Genomic DNA, 16879 nt, shown 5'->3' on the forward strand with positions numbered 1-16879 from the left:
CAATTGAGCGTGAGGCTTTTGCTGTGGTCTGGGCAGTGAAGAAGCTGAGACCATACCTGTTTGGGATTCACTTCCGGGTTCAGACAGACCACCTGCCCCTCAGATGATTGATGCAGATGAGGGGTGAGAATCCAAAGCTGTTGAGGGGGTCCATTTTCCCACAGCGGATGGACTTCACAGTGGAACACCGCCCTGGTACAGAACACACCAATGCTGATGGTCTGTCCAGATTTTTACGCCTTAGTGAAGAGAACTCCCAGGAGGGTGGGTAGTTCTCCCCACATTTCAGTTGGAGGGGACATGCGTTAGACCTGGCACCGTTGGTGTGGATCTCCCTTCCATTTTTTGCTGTTGCTTCCTGTGTTTTTGCTATGTTTTTGCTGGTCTAGATGCTTTGGGCACTTTGCCACTGCTGTTCAGTGCCAAAGTGCAAGTGCTCCCTATTGTAAATTGTAATGGATTAGTGACTCCATGATTGGCTTATTTGATTTTCTTGTCAGACCCTAGTGCAGTGCACCATGTGTGCCCAGGGCCTGTAAATCAAATTCTGCGGGTGGGCTTGCAGCACTGGTTGTGCCACCCACAGAAGCATCTTGTAAAATATGACTCAGGCCTGCCATTTCAGAGCCTGTGTGCAGTCTGAGACTGCCATTTTGACTTGGTACGTGCACCCTCTTGCCAGTCCCTAAATCTTCCCTTTTCTACATGTTAGTTACCCCCAAGGTAGGCCCAAGGTACTCCTGTGGGAAGGGTGCATTATATGTGAAAGGTAGGCTATGCCCTGATGTGTGTGGCATGTCCTGATGTGAATTACAGGCAATTTCGTTTTTCACTATTGCAAGGCTATCTGTTCCCATAGGCCAAAATAGACAGCTTGATTATAACATCTTATACTCCTAACTGACCCAGGGACTAAGGTAGAAAAACAAGTTTAGTAGTTAAGTATGCCTGAACTCAGAATGTTAAAATACATCTTTTAGTGTGGGTGATTTTTACATTCTGTGTTTGAAAATACCACTTTTAGAAAGTAGGTCTTTTCTTGCCTAACCATCCAGTATGCCTCTGTTAGGTTTGTGTATTTCATGTCTGGTTTGTGAGTGGCAGGGGGATTGAGAGGGCTTTGGCTCCAGTAGTCTGATGAGTCAGGGCTGGGCTGAATAGGACCTGGGTTGAATATAGAGTAAGGGGGAGGAGATTTAAATTCACTAGCCTGAGCCTACATTGAATAGAGAGTAGGGGGAGGAGACTTCGTTTCAGCTACCTGGGTCAGGTATGATTTCAACAATGCTGTCTTCACCTCCTGACAGGAAGCTGTACCAGGGAGGACAGAACTGGCTTTGACTAGGTACAGACACTCTCTGCCTTCAGAGAACAAAGGATTTAGCAGTATAAATATTGGGGCCCAGACCCCAGAACTTTAGATCACTTCTGGGAATCAAGACGAACCTTTGCCAAGGAGAGAAACCAAGAAATCTGAAGGAGGACACTGCCCCTGTGCTGTTTGGGGTTGGCCTGCAGTGGTAAATCTTTGCCAAGGAAAGGAAAAGTGGAACTTTATGTGTACTTTATCATCTTGAGGAAGATCTCCAAGGGCTTGAAGTTGAGCTTGCCTCCTGTTCCGAAGTCTCAGGGACACAAAGACTTCACCACTAGCTCCCCTGAATTTCCTTTCTGGGAATTCTACCTGCAGAAAGGTGCCTCCTGCTGTTTTGGGACCTCTAGAGACTGCGTGTCGCTGGGAGCTGGAAGCGCAATGCAACGAGGAAGAAGTGTGTCACTGTCTTAGCTGTTGCCGTTTCATTGCCAAAGAAGCGTTCCACTGTCGCAGCTGTTTGCCGGCGCATCGCCGAAGAAGCATCTTGCATCGCCGGAGAAGCGTGTCCCAGGGCCTGTCGTGGCTCATGAGTCCACTGAGTTCGCCGCACGGCCATCGGGTGTGCACGCATCGCATTCCAAGTTGTCGCATCTCATCAAAGATGCCATTTTGTCACATCGCACCGGATCGTCGCATCGCATCGAGGCACCATCTTGTCGCATCGTAACCGGAATACAGTAATAAACCAACGCATCACCTCCTCTCCAGTAAGGAACCGACTCATCACCTCCCCTGCGCTGCAGTACGGAACCGACGCATCACCTCCCCCGAAGCAAGGAACGGACACATCACCTTCCCTGCGACCCTTTTGTTTGTTTTGCATTAAGCATCAAAGGTACTTTGAGAGTAAAGTGTCACATTTACCATCTAAATTGAACTAAACTATTTCTATCATTTTAAAGTCATATTCTTGATATTGTATTGTGGATTTTTGTCGTTTGGTTTTGTGTTAAGTCTAGATAAAGATTACTTATTTTTCTAAACTGGTGTGATGTCCATTTGTAGTGTTTTCACTGTATTACTGTATGTGTTCACAAATTCTATACACATTGCCTCTGAGATAAGCCTGTCTGCTTGTGCCAAGGTACCAAGGAGGTGAGCAGGGGTTATTTTAGGAGTGTATCCCCCTTTCCCTGACTAGAAGCAAGGGTCCCTATTTGGACAAAGGTGCAAACCATTGCCAACTAGAGACCCCCATTTCTAACACCAGCGTTCCCTCAGGTCTCCTGATTAAAAATGCCTTCTCACTTGTGTGGGTGGGGCAAGTGTCCATGACAGGAAAGGGCCCAAAACATACTGTGGAGGTATCAAAATTACAGATCACAAAATGATCTGGTTTTGCAAAAGGGACATCTGCATTTTTGTTCCTGGGCTCGGCGGCCATTGAGGGAAACCTACCAAACCCAGACATTTCGGAAAACTAGATACCCAGGAGAGTTCGGGGACGTGAGGCTTGCATGGATCCCCAATGTTTTCTTATCCAGAATCCCCTGCAAAACTCAAAGTTACCTACAAATATCAAGGTTTCCTCACATTTCTGTGTGGGAAAGTTGTGGGATCCCAGGGCCAGGTAACATTTCCTCCCACCCAGCGTTCCCACATGTCTCCTGATAAAAATGCTACTTTACTTGTGTGGCCAGGCCAAGTACCTGCGACAACTTCGAGAGGCCCAAAACGTATTCTGGAGGCATCAAAATTATCGATCATGAAATGACTTGGTTTTGGTCCTGGGCTTGGCAGCCATCTAGGGAAACCTACTAAAACCTAGACAGTTGTGAAAACTAGACACTAGCATTCCCCCAGGTCTCCTGATGAAAATGCTACTTTACTTGTGTGGACAGGCCAAGTACCTGCGACAACTTGGAGAGGCCCAAAACGTATTCTGGAGGCATCAAAATTATCGATCACGAAATGACTTGGTTTTGGTCCTGGGATTGGCAGCCATGTAGGGAAACCTATTAAAACCTAGACAGTTGTGAAAACTAGACACTAGATTTGCAGGGGATTCTGGTTAAGAAAACATTGGGGGATCCACACAAGCTGAACCTCCCAAGACTTTACCGTAGGTCTAGTTTTCAGAAATGTCTGGGTTTAGTAGGTTTGCCTAGATGGCTGCCGAGCCAGGACTAAAAATGCAGGTGACCCGCTTGGAAAAACAGGTCATTTTGTGATCTATTCTTTTGATGCCTCCACCAAACGTTTTGGGCCCTAACCTGTCGTGGGCACTTTTGCCACCCACACATGTGGGTTATCATCTTTAGCAGGAGACCTGGGGAATGCTGGGTGGTAGGAAATTTGTGCTGGCCCAGTGATCTCACAACTTTTCCACATAGAAATGTGAGTAAAACGTGATTTGTTTAGCTAAATTTGAGGTTTGCAGGGCATTCTGGGTAAGAAAATGTTGGGGGATCCATTCAAGCCATACCTCCCTGGATTCCCTGGTTGTGTGGTTTTCAGAAATGTCTGGGTTTGGTAGGTTTTCCTAGATAGCCGCTGACCCAGGACCAAAAACACAGGTTACCCGTTGGAAAAACAGGTTGTTTTATAATAGCTCATTTTTATGTCTTCACAGTACGTTTTGAGATGTTTCCTGTCGCGGTCATCTGAGGGGAGCCACAAACTTCATTCCACACAGCATTCCCCCAAATCTCCAGATAAAAATGGTACCTCACTTGTGTTGGTAGGCATAGTGCCCACAACATTAAACGGCCCAAAACGCAACATGAACACATCACATTTTTCCTCTAAAAACTGACCCTTTTTTTGCAATGTACCTAGCTGTGGATGTTGGGCCGTAGCTCAGCCAGCACCAAGGAACACCTAGCAAACCTGTACATTTTTAGTAGCTAGACACCCACATGAATCCAGGATGGGGGGAGTTGTGTGGCTCTCACCATGTTCTGTTACCCAGAATCCCGTGCAAACCTCAACATTTGTTTACAAAAACACATTTGCCTCACATTTCTGTGATATAAAGTTCTGGAAACTGTGGGGAGCCACATACTTCCACGCACACAGCATTCCCAAAAGTCTCCAGATAAAAATGGTACCTCACATGTGTGGGTAGGCCTAGTGCTCACGGCAGGAAACAGCCCAAAAAACAACATGGACACCACATTTTTCCAATGAAAATTGATCCAATTTTCGCAATGTGCCTAGCTGTGGATTTTGGGCCCTAGCTGAACCGACACTCAGGGAAACCTAGCAAACCTTTACATTTTTTAAAGCTAGACACCCAGGGAAATCCAGGATGGGGTGACTTGTGTGGCTCTCACCAGGCTCTGTTATCCAAGAATGATTTGCAAACCTCAAAATCTGTCTCGAAAACACATTTGCTTCACATTTATGTGATGGACAGTTAAGGAATCTACAGGGAGCCACAAACTTCCAGCCACCCACCATTCCCCAAGCCTCCCTGGATTCCCCGGTTGTGTAGTTTTCAGAAATGTCTGGGTTTGGTAGGTTTCCCTAGATAGCCGCTGACCCAGGACCAAAAACACAGGTTGCCTGTTAGAAAACCAGGTTGTTTTGTAATAGCTCATTTTGATGTCTCCACAATACGTTTTGAGATGTTTCCTGTCGCGGGCATCTACGGGGAGCCACAAACTTCATTCCACACAGAATTCCCCCAAATCTCCAGATCAAAGTGGTACCTCACTTGTGTTGGTAGGCATAGTGCCCACGACATCAAACGGCCTAAAACTCAACATGAACACATCACATTTATCCACTGACTGACTGACTGAGTTATTTTTAGAGCGCTCTTATGCCGAGGCGTCTTGGCGCTGAGAGACAGAGAGATAGAGGTGGCAGAGTTAGGGTAGCCCAAATAGCCAGGTTTTCAGCTCTTTCCTAAACTTGGCTAAGCTCTTTTCGGAGCGGAGTGAGGAAGGTAGACTGTTCCAGAGCTTAGGGACTTGATGGGAAAATGATCTGCCGCCCCAACGGACTCTCTTGATCCTGGAGGTGTAGATTAGATTTTGGGAACTGGATCTAAGTGAGCGCTCAGGAACATATGGGGAGAGAAGGTTGGAGAGCTGTTTAGCGGTTTGTCCATATAGGGATTTGTGGGCCAAACACAAGACCTTGAATTGGATTCTTTTCCTAACCGGGAGCCAGTGTAGTTCGCTTATTGCTTTGGAGGTGGGGTGTCGTTTAGGAAGATTAAGCAGAACTCTGGCCGCCGCGTTTTGGATGGACTGGAGTCGGTTAAGTTGTTTTTCGCCGGCACCTATGTATAGGGCATTGCAATAGTCTACCCTAGACATAATCAGAGCACCTACGACAGTTTTCCTCAGGGCGAATGGGATGTGAGGCAAGATTTTTCTGAGAACCTTTAGAGTGAAGAAGTGACCTGGTTAATTTGGGCTGTGCAAGAGAGGTCCTTGTCCATTATGAAACCAAGGTTTCTGACCTTGTTTGCCGGGGTGGGACAAACGCCAGCTTCTGGGGGCCACCAGAGCTCGTTCCAAACGGAAGGTTTTTGGCCAAACTCAATCACCTCCGTTTTTTCGGTGTTGAGTTTGAGGAAATGGGAGTTCATCCATGCCTTGACATCTGACAGACAGTGTCTGAAACTGGTGGCAGTGGCATCTACAGAGTGAGCCATTGAGATCACCAGTTGCGTGTCATCAGCGTACGAAACTAAATGTAGGCCATGGGATTTAATCAGTGCAGCTAGGGGTGTGACATACAGATTAAAAAGGGTTGGTGACAAAGCCGACCCCTGGGGAACTCCGCAGGGCAGGAGGAATTCCTCGGACAGCAATCCGTCCCAGTGGATTTGATGGATGCGTGCCTGCAGAAAGGTCTGGAGCAGTTTTAGGGCGGTATGTGAAATGCCCAGCGTTATTAGTCTATTCAAAAGGACATTGTGGTTCACGGTGTCAAACGCCGCAGTCAAATCTAGTAGGATCAGAGCGGCTCTGCCTCCTCTATCCATGGATTGACGGATGTCATCGGATGCAATGATCAGGGCAGTTTCAGTTGAGTGACAGGCCCTGAAGCCATGCTGCGTGGGGTCTAATAGATGGTTGTCCTCAAGGTGTTTTGTTAGTTCCTGGTTCATTGCATTTTCTAGAATTTTGGCAGGTAGGGGCAAGCATGATATAGGGCGGTAATTCTTGGGTTCCTTGGGGTCGAGGGACTCCTTTTTGAGTATAGGCCTGATACACGCCTTCCTCCAGCTGCTGGGGAATTGTCCGGAGTATATTGCAGTATTAAGAAGGGGGGTTAAAACTTGACTAATGGTCTCAGGGACCATATGTAGGACATAAGGGGGCATGGGTCCAGTGGCGAGCCGGACTTAGTTTGAAGAAGCAGCGTGGCAACATGGTCACAGCTGAGCTGGGAAAATCTGGGAAATTCCGGAGTTGGTGTCTGTGGATGTGAATCATGGGAGACCGTTTCGCACGGGGGTAGTGATTGAAGGTCATTATACACTGAATGAACTTTCAGTTGAAAGAATTGGGCAATGTTTTCCACAAATTCTTGGTGAGGTTGGAATGTGATTTCTCTTGGACTTTTAGCTAAGTGAGTCACGGTTTTAAATAGTTCCTTTGAGGAGTTTGAGGACTCTTGGATTTTCTTAGTGAAGAAAATGGTCTTGGCTTGCTCTATAGCGAGCTTGTATTCATGTAAGACAGCCTTGTACTCCTTTTTGGACTGAGGGTTATAGTCGTTTCGCCAAATTCTCTCGGCCCTCCTGCATTTCAATTTTATCAATTTAACCTCTGGGGTGTACCATTGTGCGGATGCAGAGCGGATCTTGGGTTTTTTTAATTCTTCCGGGGCTAACTTGTCCATTGCTTGTAGGAGCCAGGAGTTAAATTTGTGGGCACCATCATTGCTGTCAGAGCTGACGTTGATGGGTGCGTCCTTGCTAAGAAGGTTTGCTAATGAAATAGCTTCTAATTTTTTCCATGGACGGAATTTATTCGGAAGTACAAGGTGTTTTCTCCTTGCATTGGACAGCGTGATTACTAGGCTGAAATTTATGGCGGCATGGTCAGACCAAGGAAGAGGTGTGGTGGAGGTGACTTTAATATGGCGATTATTAGTAAAGATAGAGTCCAGAGTGTGCCCTGCTGTGTGAGTGGGTCCTGTCGTTAGTTGGGTTAGTCCATAGCTACTAAAGTTGTCTATTAGGGTGGTAGAGTCACTCGAGTTGTTGTCTTCGAGGTGAAAGTTAAAATCTCCCAATATTGTGAAGGTAGGGTGATCTGACATGGTCTCCAGGAAGGTTAAAAGAGCGTTGGTAAATGGACCTCTAGGTCCTGGGGGTCGGTATAACAGGAGGCCATTAAATATTAGTTGGTTGTTAAGTTTGACCGAAAAGGATATTGTCTCTGATTCCAGTCCTAGCTGATGGAGAATATGTACTTTAAAGGTTGAGCGGTGAATGATAGCTACACCACCCCCCATATTTCCTTGTCTGTCTACATGTGCTACAGAATAGTCTGAGGGTACTGCGGTATTCCAGTCCGGCCCAGAAGAGTCTGTTGCCCATGTTTCGGTTAAAAAGGCCAGATCAACCTCGTTGTCCACGATGAGAGATTCAATTTCATGTTTGTGCCTGGGCATTGACCTAACGTTTAGGAGTATGTTTTTTAGAGACTTGCTGTTAGGTATGGATCGGCAGTGCGTTGGCTGGGTGTGAGGGTGGGAAGGGGTATTAGAGGGTAGAGAGTTGAACCCACTGAGTGAGGGGTGTGGTATTGTATAGCCACAAAATCCACATCTGCTAAAGTTCGGCCTACCTCTCACTGAGAGTGGTGCTGCAAGTGGGCATTTATTGCAGTTTAGGTTAAGACTGAAAACTGACAGAGCAACCTGCTAATATAGACTTACCTTGGACGCTGCAACCTTGCTCCACTATACTTGGGACCACGCCGCCACCGTCAGGAGTCACGGGGTGTCGAAGCTGCGCCGCCTCCCCGGGACTACGAATCCCGGCAGCCTCAGCAGCGGCGCACTCAGCTGACGCTGCGACAGCGCCAGAAGGCGCTTAAAACCACACCGGAGACCGGCGGAGCTGGGGGACAGAGCAACCTGCTAATGTAGACTTACCTTGGACGCCGCAACCTTGCTCCACTATACTTGGGACCACGCCGCCACCGCCAGGAGTCACGGGGGTGTCGAAGCTGCGCCGCCGCCCCGGGACTACGAATCCCGGCAGCCTCAGCGGCGGGGTGCTCAGCTGACACCACGACAGTGCCAGAAGGGGCTTAAAACCACACCAGAGACCGGCGGAGCTGGGGTACAGAGCAACCTGCTAATATAGACTTACCTTGGATGCCGCAACCTTGCTCCACTATACTTGGGACCACGCCGCCACCGCCAGGAGTCACGGGGGTGTTGAACCTGTGCCGCCGTCCCGGGACTACGAATCCCGGCAGCCTCAGCGGCGGCGCGCTCAGCTGACGCTGCAACAGCGCCAGATGGTGCTTAAAACCACACCGGAGACCGGCGGAGCTGGGGGACAGAGCAACCTGCTAATATAGACTTACCTTGGACGCCGCAACCTTGCTCTACTATACTTGGGACCACGCCGCCACCGCCAGGAGTCACGGGGGTGTCGAAGCTGCGCCGCCTCCCCGGGACTACGAATCCCGGCAGCCTCAGCGGCGGCGCGCTCAGCTGACACCGCGACAGCGCCAGAAGGCGCTTAAAACAACACCGGAGACCGGCGGAGCTGGGGGACAGAGCAACCTGCTAATATAGACTTACCTTGGATGCCGCAACCTTGCTCCACTATACTTGGGACCACGCCACCACCGCCAGGAGTCACGGGGGTGTCGAAGCTGCGCCGCCTCCCCGGACTACGAATCCCGGCAGCCTCAGCGGCGGCGCACTCTGCTGACACCGCGACAGCGCCAGAAGGCGCTTAAAACCACACCGGAGACCGGCGGAGCTGGGGGACAGAGCAACCTGCTAATGTAGACTTACCTTGGACGCCGCAACCTTGCTCCACTATACTTGGGACCACGCCGCCACCGCCAGGAGTCACGGGGGTGTCGAAGCTGCGCCGCCGCCCCGGGACTACGAATCCCGGCAGCCTCAGCGGCGGGTTGCTCAGCTGACACCACGACAGTGCCAGAAGGCGCTTAAAACCACACCAGAGACCGGCGGACCTGGGGGACAGATCAACCTGCTAATATAGACTTACCTTGGACGCCGCAACCTTGCTCCACTATACTTGGGACCACGCCGCCACCGCCAGGAGTCACGGGGGTGTCGAACCTGTGCCGCCGTCCCGGGACTACGAATCCCGGCAGCCTCAGCGGCGGCGCGCTCAGCTGACGCCGCAACAGCGCCAGATGGTGCTTAAAACCACACCGGAGACCGGCGGAGCTGGGGGACAGAGCAACCTGCTAATATAGACTTACCTTGGACGCCGCAACCTTGCTCTACTATACTTGGGACCACGCCGCCACCGCCAGGAGTCACGGGGGTGTCGAAGCTGCGCCGCCTCCCCGGGACTACGAATCCCGGCAGCCTCAGTGGCGGCGCGCTCAGCTGACACGCGACAGCGCCAGAAGGCGCTTAAAACAACACCGGAGACCGGCGGAGCTGGGGGACAGAGCAACCTGCTAATATAGACTTACCTTGGATGCCGCAACCTTGCTCCACTATACTTGGGACCACGCCACCACCGCCAGGAGTCACGGGGGTGTCGAAGCTGCGCCGCCTCCCCGGACTACAAATCCCGGCAGCCTCAGCGGCGGCGCGCTCTGCTGACACCGCGACAGCGCCAGAAGGCGCTTAAAACCACACCGGAGACCGGCGGAGCTGGGGGACAGAGCAACCTGCTAATATAGACTTACCTTGGACGCCGCAACCTTGCTCCACTATATTTGGGGCCACGCCGCCACCGTCAGGAGTCACGGGGGTGTCGAAGCTGCGCCGCCGCCCCGGGACTACGAATCCCGGCAGCCTCAGCAGCGGCGCGCTCAGCTGACGCCGCGACAGCGCCAGAAGGCGCTTAAAACCACACCGGAGACCGGCGGAGCAGGGGGACAGAGCAACCTGCTAATATAGACTTACCTTGGACGCCGCAACCTTGCTCCACTATACTTGGGACCACGCCACCACCGCCAAAAGTCACGGGGGTGTCGGAGCTGCGCCGCCGCCCCGGGACTACGAATCCCGGCAGCCTCAGCGGCGGGGCGCTCAGCTGACACCGCGACAGTGCCAGAAGGCGCTTAAAACCACACCAGAGACCGGCGGAGCTGGGGGACAGAGCAACCTGCTAATATAGACTTACCTTGGACGCCGCAACCTTGCTCCACTATACTTGGGACCACGCCGCCACCGCCAGGAGTCACGGGGGTGTCGAAGCTGCGCCGCCGTCCCGGGACTACGAATCCCGGCAGCCTCAGCGGCGGTGCGCTCAGCTGACGCCGCGACAGCGCCAGATGGTGCTTAAAACCACACCGGAGACCGGCGGAGCTGGGGGACAGAGCAACCTGCTAATATAGACTTACCTTGGATGCCGCAACCTTGCTCCACTATACTTGGGACCACGCCGCCACCGCCAGGAGTCACGGGGGTGTCGAAGCTGCGCCGCCGCCCCGGGACTACGAATCCCGGCCGCCTCAGCGGCGGCGCGCTCCGCTGACACCGCGACAGTGCCAGAAGGCGCTTAAAACCACACCGGAGACCGGTGGAGCTGGGGGACAGAGCAACCTGCTAATATAGACTTACCTTGGATGCTGCAACCTTGCTCCACTATACTTTGGACCACGCCGCCACCGCCAGGAGTCACGGGGGTGTCGAAGCTGCGCCGCCGCCCCTGGCCCACGAATCACGGCAGCCTCAGCGGTGGCGCACTCAGCTGACGGTGCGACAGCACCAGAAGGCGCTTAAAACCACACCGGAGACCAGCGGAGCTGGGGGACAGAGCAACCTGCTAATATAGACTTACCGTGGATGCTGCAACCTTGCTCCACTATACTTGGGACCATGCCGCCACCGCCAGGAGTCACGGGGGCTTAAAACCACACCGGAGACCCGCTTCGCGGGACGAGCCGGGCGAAGCCGGGGCCAAGGGCGGGCCAGTTTAAGCCCGTTCAAGGACGGGACGGGCCACCCCTCTTCCATTTGCCCCTGCGAATAAAGGTCAGTCTTCTTTCCTTCTGTTTTACTGTAACTGGCCCTTCTTATCAAGGAGTTTAACCGACAGGCCCTTAAAAAAAAATCATGACAACTGTACCATCTGAAGCCCCAAATTCTAGGAAATCAACCCGGGGTTCATTATTAGGCACCCTGGATAACTTTCTAGTTAGGGTATCGTCAGCCCTGGCCAAGGATATCGAACTCACCAAACAGAGACTTTCCTTGGAAACCCCATTTGATAAAAGATCTTCATTGGGAAGCCTGGCGAGGGCAAGATCACCAATTTGCCATCTATCTAACTCTCAGGATACACTGCCTCCCTCGGGAGTTGTACAGCGAAGTGACACATCACAGCTGGTTGTTATCCATGATATTAGTTCATACTCCCCTACTGGGACGGTTGTCCATAATGCCGCCAAGGCTATACTCTCCCCTAATATTAAAACCCGCTCAGCCTCCAATGCAAAATCATGTCTTCCTCAGCGAGATGTGGGAGAGGCTGCTAAAAGGAAGCGCACTGGCGTACAAACCACTCTAGGAGGCAAAAAGCCAAAACTGGTAAAATGGACGTGACCAACGAAGCCCCAGCTGTCAGACTTCCATCTAGTCCACCCCATCTACCAACGATTGCCATAGAAGAGCATAGTGGACCAAAAAACATTCTGGGGGGAGAAGTCCAACCTGATATGGGCCCATTGTTTTGGAAGAAACTGGAAAGTACGTTTAAAAAATTCTGTACCCCAATTACCACATGACTGGATTCAATTGAGAATAGATTAGTCTGCCTTGAACTCTCAGTCGCATCACTCCAGAAGCAAGTGGGTCTGAGGGCTAATGACTCTACTCTTAGGCAGACTAAAACTCCAGGCCCAAGGCCAATCGATCTCAACGCTGCTGTAGCATCAAAAAGTCCTACTGTCCCTACCCAAAGATGCCCTGCCCTAACCTCTGTTGATGCCTTAGTTCCCAGTTTGCCACCAGGTGCAAATACTGCTACAAGGGACAAACCCCATCAAACAGCTGCAGACAGCACTGCACCAAGATTTCAAAAACCCCCCTTGGTCCAGAACACTGATCCCCTGCCCAACATCGATCTTCCACCACAATCAGCGCCCTATGTGGTGGTTTTGGCGGGGGTCCCCGTTCTGGCACAGGGAAAAAGGGAGATTTACGCAGAACTCAAAAATAAGTGCACCTTCTGGCTCAACCAGAAACGACCACTCCCAACAAATATTACAGCAGAAATTCTATTTGCTAGGAGAGTGAACTGGATTGGCAAGAGCACCAAAACCACAGTGGGGGACTGTGTTATTATTAATTTCAGACTGGAGGTGCGTCGAATTTATTTGTAATTGGCCCCAAAATATTCTGTTGCCTGGAATTCTTACACTGCCACTGTCTCACTTTTATGAACCCCGGTACCCAACTGCAAGAGACCTATTCCCACAGGACGATTTGTCGAACACATGCCCCTTATAGAACATCATGCTTTTCAATGGATTTGATGCCCTTTCAGGCCTGGGGGACTGCGACTGACGCTCTGTGCCCCAAACGTCAGTACAGAATAGTATATCTTTAAATATCGGAGGATCTGTGGAAAAGGGATCTGGACAAGATTTTGCCCAGCCACCACTAGATGTTAGACTGGAGCTGACGGGTGCAGAAGATCTTACTGACCTGCTATCCTCTACTGATGAACTCTCCCTGGATAGGGATTAATCACCAAAAGGATCGCCATTAACCTTACCAACAGCCCACATTACTGTCCCTACCCCTGTTCCATCCAACATAGTATGAAAAGAGCCTACGAATGCTCCTGATGGTTCAAATAACTTGGCTAATTGTGGTATTCAGCTACTTAGAATCCATAACCAAAACTCAACCCTAAAAATTCTAACCTGGAACATAGCAGGTCTCGCCACCAACCAGGATAATCTTGACTGGTGTGCTTTTGTAGACCTCCACTGGATATGTATATTCCAGGAAACATGGGCTCTTAGCCCTATACATAGACTGGGTTATGTCACGTTTATGGAGCCAGCTTTGAAAGGTCCTAGAGGTAGACCATCGGGGGGATTATGTATTTGGATAGGTGCTCATCTTGGGTTTGCTGTAAAAAGAATAGACACCAACAGCCCTGATATAACCTGTATTATATAGTTACATACCTAAAAAAAAACTAAACTGGCACTTATTAATATCTACTCGAGGCCAGTAGGACAGGGGGGCATCTCCAAAACCCTAGACTCTTTGTCCTCTCTTTTGCACTCCCTCCCGGGAGATGTTGAGTTGATGTTTGGTGGTGACTTCAATTGTCATTACGAACCACTTATTGGAGTCCACCACACCTCAACAGATGAGGATGAAATATGGTCAATCCCCTACCCAAATATGTATCCAGCTAAACAGTGGTCATCCACTGTACTTCAGCTAATCTCCATAACCTATTCTTTTTCTATTAGAGCATGTAATGGGCGTTTTAAGGAGGCCAGGCCAGGGCAACCAACCTACAGTGGAAGGGGTCATACCTCTGTAATTGATTATTTCATGGTTAGTATGCCCCTATGGCCTAGGATCCTCAACTTCCAAATCTCTAGTCATACGGAAAGCGACCACAATCCCCTGTCAACTGCGATTAACTTTGACTTGATAACTGAGGCCAACAAAACCTCAGAATAATTCAAGGTGGGAGGAGAATCAGATGGGCTAACATGAAGAAATCCACTGAAGATTTGGGTAAATTGTACCTGAGCATAATCCCCCTCCTAGAAAGGGCAAACCTAATCATTACTCATCCATTTGGTAACAGTGTACAAAGGTCCCTGTCAGGGTTGCATGAGGAACTAACTATCTTATTGGTGAACTCCTTTTACAAGACAACCCCTATCAAACCCAAGCCTTTTGTTACTAAACACCCCTGGTTTAACAGGGTTTGTAAAGAAATGAAGCAGGGGCTTCTTACGGCACTGAAACAAGGCTCCCCGGCCGCCGGGACTAAAGCTAGGCGTGCCTATAAATTAATGATTTTTAATGCAAAAAAAGAGTGGGAAGAAGAACGATGGTACGCCATCAGATTTGCACTTGAGGCCAAAGATACACGGTCCTTCTGGAATCTAGTTCACACAGGGAAACCAGAAGGTAGGACCTCAATTGATCCAAATATACCCGAAGAATCTTGGTCCCTACATTTTAAAGAGCTATATTCTACCCCCCAACATCAAATAGTTTAATCCATACTGTTTTGACGGATATGGACCCTAATTGCCCCATACCACTTTTTACCTTGGATGAGGTTCTTATTGCAGTGCATTCCCTGCAATCAAACAAAGCCCCTGGGTTAGATAGGATCCCAGGCGACCTCTTCAAAGAAGAAGCAATAGTCTCGGCTCCCTATCTTTTATTACTCTTCAATGCAATTTTGCAGGGCCTACCTCTGCCAGCCACATGGTTGAGGGGGGGAGATAATTCCCATTTTTAGGAAGGGTTCCCCGTTAGAACCATCAAATTACAGGCCCATTAGCCTTATCGGTGTCAATCAAAAAATCTATGCGAGACTACTTTTACAACGCCTACAGGACTGGGTAAACAATAACAATATACTGACTCCCCTCCAGGCAGGCTTTAGGCCCAAAACGTCTACCATTGATCAACTCTTCCGGCTCCAAGTTCTTTATTGGAAGCACGTTTTCCTGGACCGGGGAAGTTTATATCTAACGTTTGTGGACCTAAAGTCAGCGTTCGATATGGTGGATCGTAACCAACTCTGGGCAATTTTATCATCAATGGGGGTGCCAGCCTATTTGTGCCACCAATTCAAACACCTACATGATGGCACCTATGCCAGAGTGCGCTTCGGGAAGTATGGTCAGCTAACAGGGCCCTTTCCGGTTGAGAAAGGGGTTAGGCAGGGCTGTGTCCTAGCCCCCACCCTCTTCTCCCTTTGTCTTAATGGGCTCATTGAAGACCTACTATCAATCAAAGATATCAATTCCCCAAAATTAGCCTCGCTGAGCTTTCCTGCATTAATGTTTGCAGATGATACTCTGCTTCTCTCAAAATCCCCTATGGGCATGCAGAGGGTTTTAAACCAGTTTATTAAATTCTGCAAACATAGAAATTTAGTAGTTAACATCGACAAGACTAAGTATATGGTATTTAATGCCAATACTACCAACTGCCCTCACCCCATGATGGAAGGTAGACCGTTAGAAAGAGTCCCAACATTTGACTATCTAGGGTTGACTCTAACTGACAAAATGGGGGGGGAGCACAAATGGCTAAGGCAAACCTAACATTAGTACAGTCAACTGGGAGAATCTTAAAAGTTCAAAAAAACTGTGCGAACAAAACTATAAGTGCCCCATTGGAAATCTTCAAAGTTCAAGCAAGATCTTCTTCCCTTTATGGGGCGGAACTTTGGGGACATGTTCCTTCTACCGACCTAACCATTACAGAAAACAACTTCATTAGGCAGATTCTAATTCTGCCCAGAAGCACTCCTCTAGTCCCACTCAGGCTAGATCTGAATATTAGGCCTATAGCCGAAGCTATTGCCTCACGCCCCCTTCTTTATTGGAGGAGGCTGTGGAGCACCCCATACCTGGAAAACTACAAAAGGGAATTAAAGGTGGTCCTAGCCTCCCCAGGAGCAGGTAGAATTCCATGGCTACGTTTTGTAAGACAGTCTCCTGCTCAAATTGGATACGAAAATCTGTGGCTAAATCCTGAGGTCACATCCTTAACTATTTCTAAGAAAACATTGTCCGATGCTGTGAAGGACTTTAGTCTCGGGAGGACCATTAGCTCAGTATCATCAACGAGCCTGACTGGTGCCTTCCTGAGCCATAAGTCCATATACAGCTTTGAACAAGAAATAGATGCAATCCAACCTACTTTAGCAAAGAAGCTGTACTTACAGTTTAGATTTGGAACGCTGCCCCTTTACTCTATGATAGACAGGTGGACGGGGGGTCCAGTACATTTATGCCCCGGCTGTAGAACCGAAAATGAAACCACTTTGCATGTTATTCTTTTCTGTCCAGCCTATTCACACATACGAAGAAAGTGGATAATACAATTATGTAATAATTTGGGCATAAGGGACTATCAAGTCTTCTTTAGGATTTTGAAGTCTGACACGAATCCCTAGATAGTGTCTCCTATAACCAAATTTCTGTTTTCTATGTGGTCTATTCGAAGGAAATCACTCATATAACATGGCACTCTATGTTTTTATTTGCTGAGACGTGAGAACTATTTTGGATCAACAAATGTTAACTTTTTTTTAAAAAGAATTTTAAAAATATTTACATTTTTAACGTTTTAATAATCTGTCTTCTCCCCTCCGATCGCATATGATGTATTTTAATTCTTATACTTACAAATGAA

This window comes from Lissotriton vulgaris, chromosome 6 (genome assembly GCF_964263255.1).
Source record: "Lissotriton vulgaris chromosome 6, aLisVul1.2, whole genome shotgun sequence".
Lineage (NCBI taxonomy): Eukaryota > Metazoa > Chordata > Amphibia > Caudata > Salamandridae > Lissotriton > Lissotriton vulgaris.